Genomic DNA, 7,767 nt, shown 5'->3' with positions numbered 1-7,767 from the left:
CTTGATCAGAATAGGCAGAACTAGACAGCTCTTTCCAAGAGCAGCTTAGCAGCTCAAACTGGAAAAACTTGCCCAAGCCAGAGTTTTGGAGTGAACCTGAAAATGTAAAATTCTTTCTCTGCCTCCTTGACTCCTACTATCTCTTATTTGAAGGGATAATTCCTGCCAACCTGATCAGAGCCCCATTTTAGCCCTACTCAAGACAGAAAAGGAAGGCAGGCATAGTTTTATTTTTCTCCCCCTACCACCTACTCCCTGGTTTTTTAGGTATAACTGACCAGTTTTGCATTTAATTTGTCTTGTTTGGTCTTGTCTTTTCATACAATATTTTATTGAATTGTAATTCACATACCATAAGAACAATCATTTAAAGTATATAATTCAGTGATTTTTAGTATATTCACAGAGCTGTGTAACTGCTGCCACAATAGATTTTAGAGCATTTTCATCACCCCAAAAAGAAACATTTTACCCATTAATGGTCACTTCCCATTTCCGCCTCCTACCCCTAGGCAACTACTAATGTATATTCTAGCTCTATAGCTTTGCCTATGCTGGACATTTAATATCAATAAAATGATTCAATATGTGGTTTTTTGTGTGTGGCTTCTTTCACTGCGTATAATGTTCTTGAGTTTCCTCTGCATTGTAACATGTGTCAGTACTCCATTCCTTTGTGTGGCTGTATAATATTCCATATATCTATATCACATTTTATTTATTCATTTATCAGTTGACTGACATTTGAGTTGTTTCCACTTTGGGGCTATTACAAATAATGCTACTATGAACATTTGCATCCAAGTTTTTCTGTGGACATACATTTTCAATTCTCTTGGGTATATACTTAGAATTGCTGGGACATATGGTAACTGTATTTAACTTTTTGAGGCACTGCCAAGTTGTTTTCCAAAGCAACTGCACAAGTTTGCATTCCCATCAGCAATGTATGACACTTCCAATTTCTCCACATCCTCGCCAACACTTGATGTTCTCTGTCCTTTTGATTATAGCTCTCCTATCGGGTATAAAGTAGTATTTCTTTGTGGTTTTGATTCGCATTTCCCAAATGATGTTGAACATATTTTCTTTCAATCTCTGGTAAATAAGAGAACATATTTTCATGTGCTTATTGACCATTTATATGTTTTCTATTTTTTATTCTAGGTGACTGTTTTCTTAATTTTGTTTTCAGATTTTTCATCAGTAGTGCATAGAAATACAATCGCTTTTGTACACTAATTTTGTATCTTCCAACCTTGCTGAACTTGTTAGCTCAATAGTTGTTTTTGTTTTGTTTTTGAGTCTGATCATCTTCATGAAAAATGTTGCTCAGCCAGGATGAGCCCTCAGCTGCCATGTCCTACCAGATCTGCTTTTCCCTACTCATTACCCGCTTTCTGTTATTTCTAGGAGCGAAGGCTTAGTGCATTTCTTTTGAAACTTTGCCTGCCCCTGACCTGCCTTTCTCTAATCTGTGGCAGGTGTTTCTTTGGCTACTAATCCTATGTAACTAAAGTTTTTGCCACCACTTACCGTAATGCAGAAACTGGTAATACTGTTTGCTAGGGAACAAAGACTGCAATAAATTCCTCATCTGCTAATCTTCATAAATATCATTTCATGCATCTGTTCATTTACTGCAATTTCTACCAATAAAACCTAGGGTTTATGTGGTCTGGTGTTGGTGTCACTGCACCAATATGATGTTTATCATTATTGTCAACAAGTGCTACCTTAGTTCATTCAGGCTGCTATAACAAAATACTATAAACCGGGTAGATTATAAATAGCAGAAATGTATTTCTCATTAATCTGGAGGCTGGGAAGTCCAAAATCAAGGTGCCAGCAGATTCTACATCTGGTGAGGGCTTGTTGTCTGGTTCAAGGATGGAAACTTCTTGCTGTGTCTTCACATGGTAGAAGAAGTAAGGGTCCTCTCTAGAGCCTTTTGTAAGGGCAAGAATTCCATTCACAAGGGCTCTGCCCTCATGACCTAATCACCTTCCAAAGTCCCCACCTCCTGATACTCTCACCTTGGGGGTTAGGATTTCAACATAGGAATTTTGGGGGAACACAAATATTCAGACCATAGCAAGCCACAAAGAGGGGAGATCCCAAAGAGGATTCCACCACTTCAGACAATGGAGTAACCACAGATGCAAATATTCCATACCGGCAGAAGAAAGTGAACCAGGGGTAATCTGGGAATATGCCATTAAGCTACCCTCCACTAAGCCGAAGATGAATTGTGTAGTAATTGCTACTATAAAACATAGTATTTTAAATTGCCATCTAAATAAAGTATGATGCAGCCATCAAAAAGAATAAGGGGGCCGGGTGCAGTGGCTCACGCCTGTAATCCCAGCAGTTTGGCAGGCCAAGGTGGGCAGATCACTTGAGGTCAGGAGTTCGAGACCAGCCTGGCCAACCTGGTGAAACTCCATCTCTACTAAAAATACAAAAAACAACAAAAAAATAGCCAGGCATTGTGGCACACACCTGTAATCTCAGCTACATGGTAGGCTGAGGCACGAGAATAGCTTGAACCTGGGAGGCAGAGATTGTAGTGAGCCGAGATTGCACCAGTGCACTCTAGCCTGGGCAACAGAGCAAGTCTCTGGAAGAAGAAGAAGAAGACATGTTATATAAAACAATTTTCAAGATAACACTATTTTGTAAAAAAGAAAATTATAGAAGTCTATGTTGTATTAGTTTTCTACTGCTACTATAAAAAATTAACACAAACTTAGTGGCTTAAAACTACACAGATGTATTATCTTATAATTCTGTAGGTCAGAATCTAGTATGAGTCTCATTGGGCTAAAAATCAAGGTGTCAGTAGGACTGTGATCCTTGCTGGAGGCTTCCTTGCCCATTCAGGTGTTGGCACGATTCAGTTCCATGCAGTTGTAGGATTGAGGCCTCAGTTTTCTTGAGAGCTTTCAGCTTGGTGGAGGTGAAAGATTTGAGGACTTCTCTCTTAGCTCCCAGAGGCCTCTCTCTGGTCCTTGGATACAGTCTCCCATATTTCAAAACTAACAACCAGGCATCCAATCCTTTCACACCGCCATCTCTCTAACTCTTCTTCTGATGTCACAGCTGGGACTTTTAAGGACTCATGTGATTAGACTTGACCCATCCAGAAAATCCTGGCAAGGAAATAGGGGAGACTGCAGAGTGACGGTTAATGGGTAAGGGATTTCTTTTTTGGGTGACAAAACATTTTGGAATTAGATAGTGGTGATGGTTATATAACTGAATATACCAAAAGCCACTGAATATACTAAAATGGTGGATTTTATGTTATGTTAATTATATCTCAATTTTTAAAAGTATTAAACACCATTTGCAGCCGGGCACAGTGGCTCACGCCTGTAATTCCGTCATTTTGGGAGGCTGAGATGGGCAGATCACTTGAGGTCACGAGTTCGAGACCAGCCTGGCCAATATGGTGAAAATCCATCTCTACTAAAATATAGAAATTAGTTGGACATGGTGGTGCATGCCTGTAGTCACAGCTACTTGGGAGGCTGAGGCAGGAGGAGGCAGAGGTTGCAGTGAGCCGAGGTTGCACCTCTGCTCTCCAGCCTGGGCAACAGAGCCAGACTCTGTCTCGAAAAAACAAAACAGAAAACAAAAACCATTTGCATATATTTATTTTAGAGACAGGGTTTCACTCTGTCACCAGGCTGGAGTGCAGTAAGGTGCAATCATAGTTCATTGCAGCCTCAAACTCCTGGGCTTAAGCAATCCTCCCACCTCAGCCTCCAAGTAGCTGGGACTACAGGCATGCACCATCATGCCTGGCCAATTTTTGTTTTAGAGTCGGTCTTGCTATGTTGCCCAGGCTTGTCCTGAACTCTTAGCTTCAAGCAATCCTCCTGCCTCAGCCTCCCAGAGTCCTGGGATTACAAACATGAGCCACTGCACCTGACTGAAAACTGTTTTTAAAAGTGTAAGCTGATCTACTAAGTTCAAATATAATGTCATCATTTCATTTGGGTTCAACAATTTTTAATCGGCATTGGTAGATACTGAGATTACAAAGATGAAAAGACTTTGTCTCTGCCTTTCAAGAGCCCAAAGTCTAAAAGGGGGGAGAATCATACAAAGACTTCATTTTAATTAAACTTTGTTAGGACTAAGAGAGAGGTGTTCTTTGGGATCACAAGGGCCATACTAGGAAGACTGGGCTTTATTTTAAAAGCAGTCAGCCAGGCGTGGTGGCTCATGCCTATAATCCCAGCACTTTGGGAGGCTGAGGCGGTTGGATCATTTGAGGTCATGAGTTCGAGACCAGTCTGGCTAATATGGTGAAACCCCGTCTCTACTAAAAATACAAAAATTAGCTGCGTGTGGTGGTACACGCCTGTAATCTCAGCTACTCGGGAGGCTGAGGCAGGAGAATTGCTTGAACCCAGGAGGCGGAAGTTGCAGTGAGCCGAGATCACGCCACTACACTCCAGCCTGGGCGACAGAGCAAGACTCTGTCTCAAAACCAAAACAAAACAAACAAAAACAAAGAAACAAACAAACAAAAAACAGTCTCTATTGGGAACCATGGAAGGTTTTTAAACTGGGGATTGACATGATTAGTTTGTGTTTTAGACATATCATCCTGGAAGCTGTTTAGAAGACTGATGTGAAGGCAGCAGGGCTAGTATCAGAGAGATGAGTGAGGAGACAGTTGTAGTAGTTTGGGTGAGAAATGATAGAAGCTTGAATGAAAAGCAGTGGTGATAAGAATGGAGAAGAGGAGGTCAGATTCAATAAATATTTGATAGATAAAACTCTGTAGGACTTAGTGTGATGAGGAATGAGGAAGCTGGAGAAGTCTAGGATGGCTCGCAGATTTCTAGCTTGGATCGCTGGGTGTATGGTGGTGCCATTAACTGAGAAAAGGAATATAGGAAGAGGTTTGCAGGCTGAAATGAAGAGGTAGTTTTGGATAATACTTAGGTATAAGGCACCTGGAAAAGGATGGAGAGGATGTGCCCAGCAATCAATGTAACTTTGATCAAGCTATTTAACCTCTCTCTGCCGCAGTTTCCTGATTTATAAAATGGCAACATTGTAACAAGGGCTAACAATAATAAATATATTTGGCTGGGCACGGTGGCTCACGCCTGTAATCTCAGCACTTTGGGAGGCCAAGACAGGTGGATCATGAGGGTAGGAGTTCAAGACCAGCCTGGCCAACATGGTGAAACCCCATCTCTACTAAAAATACAAAAATCATCTGGGCATGGTGGCATGCGCCTGTAGTCCCAGCTACTTGGGAGGCTGAGGCAGGAGAATTGCTTGAACCGGGGAGGTGGAAGTTGCAGTGAGCAGAGATTGCGCCACTGTACTCCAGCCTGGGCAACAGAGCAAGACTCCATCTCAAAAAAAAAAATTAAAAATAAATACATATATTCATATTTATATGTGTAAATTTTTCCCCAAATTCAGGCATTCGGGATTTTTCACCTAATTTACTTTGGGGAAGTTGCAAACTATATTAACTGTTTATTAAATATGTATCTAGCTCTCTATAAGAAGACCTGCCGAGTGGTATTGGAGGCGTATTTAAATTTATAAGTGCAGCTTCATGTAAGCCAACTCAATGAAAATACAGAAGTAAAAGAAAGATCAGATAGTGGTAATCTGCTGCCACAAAAGACTCAGAATAAGATTCTTTTAATTAGACATTCCTCCTGGTGAATATAAACCAATTTGCTTTGGAGAAATTAGACTTACATAAATTTCAAAAATAATGATAGCTAACTTTTATTTTTTTCATACTGCATCCTAATTAATATTTTTTTATCCTCACAACAATGTTATTGTGGTAGATACTATTAGCCGTCTCATTTTAGGCTAATAGTATCTACCGCAATCAAGAAACAGAGGCTAAGAGAGGTTAAGTAGCATAACCAAAACCATTAATCAGGTAAGCAATAAGCCAGGACTCAAACAAACCCAGTCCTCTCTGACTACAACCAAGAGCTGTTGTTATATATAGAGCCATGTACTCTGATTGTATATAAAGCTGTGGTTAAATCAATTTAATGATCAAAATAATCATCTGGTCTGATTTATGTGGAAATTATTGACCCTTCACTATTGCTTTCATATTCCTCTTCCTCTTTAGCATTCTCAGTTAATTTCTAGGTTCTGTTTGTAATCTGCACGTGAGGTCCCATTATTTCCCTGTCCATCTTCCCTTCCTCTCATTATATTGCTCTATTCAGCACACGAATTGGACATGTTCAGTAAACAAGGCAGGCCTTGGCTTAAAACAGCAAAATTTGTGGTATCTTCAGAAGAGCTTTCTTCAAACCCATTCCCGACCTGTGCTTGTGGAGCCAGGACTGCTGAAATTACTGTTGCTCAGCCCAGCAGCCCATCAATACAGAAACTTTACGGAGGAAAGCAAATGCACATTCACGATGAGATGGGTTGGTGGTGCCGGAGGAATTTGCTGAGTGGGAATGGAGATGTGAAGAATTGTTTGTTCTTCATAAGAGAGCATGGCTGTGCTTCTCCCAGGAAATGGAAAGGACGCCAGCTGAGCACAGGCACCTCTAGCACTGGAGCAGTCGAGTACATAGGAGAATGAGCACAGCAGGATTCCTCATAAGATGGAGCTATGTTTGAACGAGGGCACTTCTGGACTCCTCAGACCCATGTAGGCTATCTAGGCCAGGGATAGTGTCTGCTCATGGTTATTTGCCTGAATAGTGACCAAAAGTTTTGAGAAGAACCTTGCCGAAGGACAGAACTTTAAATTAATTTAACATGCAGATTTTTTTTGAATGGTTGGACTGTATTTATCTTTTCACGGTGGCAAGGCACCTCAATAATCAGGATGCATTGTGTTCAGGATCTAATTTCCCAAATGTCAGCATGCAACACATTTCAAAAGTAATTCACTTTGCAATGTATTTTTCCCATTACACTCATATGGTAGAAATTATTGCAAATAATAGCCTAGGAAGTTGTGATCGTCATTCTACCAGCTAAGGGGTCTGACTGGGCTGTTGACAGTGAAGGTTATTTCTACTGAAAAGAGAAAGAGAATTCCACACTAGTTCAAAAATAAACATATTTGATGTCTTCTATCAACTGCTCCTCCACCTCTCTCTAGCTTCATACATTCCCTTGATTCCTCAAGCCTGTCTATTTATAGATGCCTGAATGTATAATAACTTACTATTTTGCCTCCGTGTATTGCATGTAATTCTCACTGCTTAGAAAAATCTATGCCCCTTCTTTTCTGTATATTTCCATCTAATCTTTAAAGCAAAAATTTACCTTTTTTCAGATGCCTTCCTTATAATAAACACATCCCAAGTGTAATCATTTTTTCTTTTTCTTTTCCTTATCTATTGCAGCTTTAGTCTACACTACACCATATTTCTTGACATTACTAAAATGTTTCTTTGGATTTTACCTCAAGTTGGTTTATGGGTGTGTGTTTTAGCCTCCAGTTAGATTTTTTTCTCTGGAAAGCTCAAGGGCTGTGTCTTTTATTTCTTTAACATCCAGAATAGTACAATGACTCATATTAGAATGAAATAAGTGACATACCTGTGATATACTCTCACCAGCCTTATACATTTGACAAGGATACCAAGAAAGATTTTATTAAAGAGGAATCAAATCAATTTCAAAAGGTTAAAGATGAAATATGAACATCCAATCTGTCCTTCATGGATTTTTCATCCAAGACCTTATTAAAGCTTTTCTTATTTATATTTATATTAGTTTCCTTTATCAAAT

At 39.9% G+C, this 7,767-nt stretch overlaps 1 long non-coding RNA gene across 3 annotated transcripts in view; it reads right to left on the bottom strand.

Moving 5' to 3' along the window:
* Positions 1-638: 638 nt before the first annotated feature.
* LOC129051414 (uncharacterized) overlaps positions 639-7,767 on the bottom strand; it is a 46,284-nt gene continuing 39,155 nt past the window's right edge. For 2 of the 3 annotated variants that reach the window (XR_008515660.2, XR_008515658.2), the window contains 2 exons: positions 2,503-2,620; positions 1,779-1,948 (listed from right to left, as the gene is read on the bottom strand). This is a non-coding gene — a long non-coding RNA (uncharacterized LOC129051414). Of the gene's footprint in view, positions 1,099-1,778; positions 1,949-2,502; positions 2,621-7,767 lie in introns of those variants that run through there. The other variant, XR_008515659.2, reaches the window with a different exon arrangement.

This window comes from Pongo abelii, chromosome 19 (genome assembly GCF_028885655.2).
Source record: "Pongo abelii isolate AG06213 chromosome 19, NHGRI_mPonAbe1-v2.0_pri, whole genome shotgun sequence".
NCBI classification, from domain to species: Eukaryota; Metazoa; Chordata; class Mammalia; order Primates; family Hominidae; genus Pongo; species Pongo abelii.
This window is presented reverse-complemented; position numbering and strand designations above follow the sequence as displayed.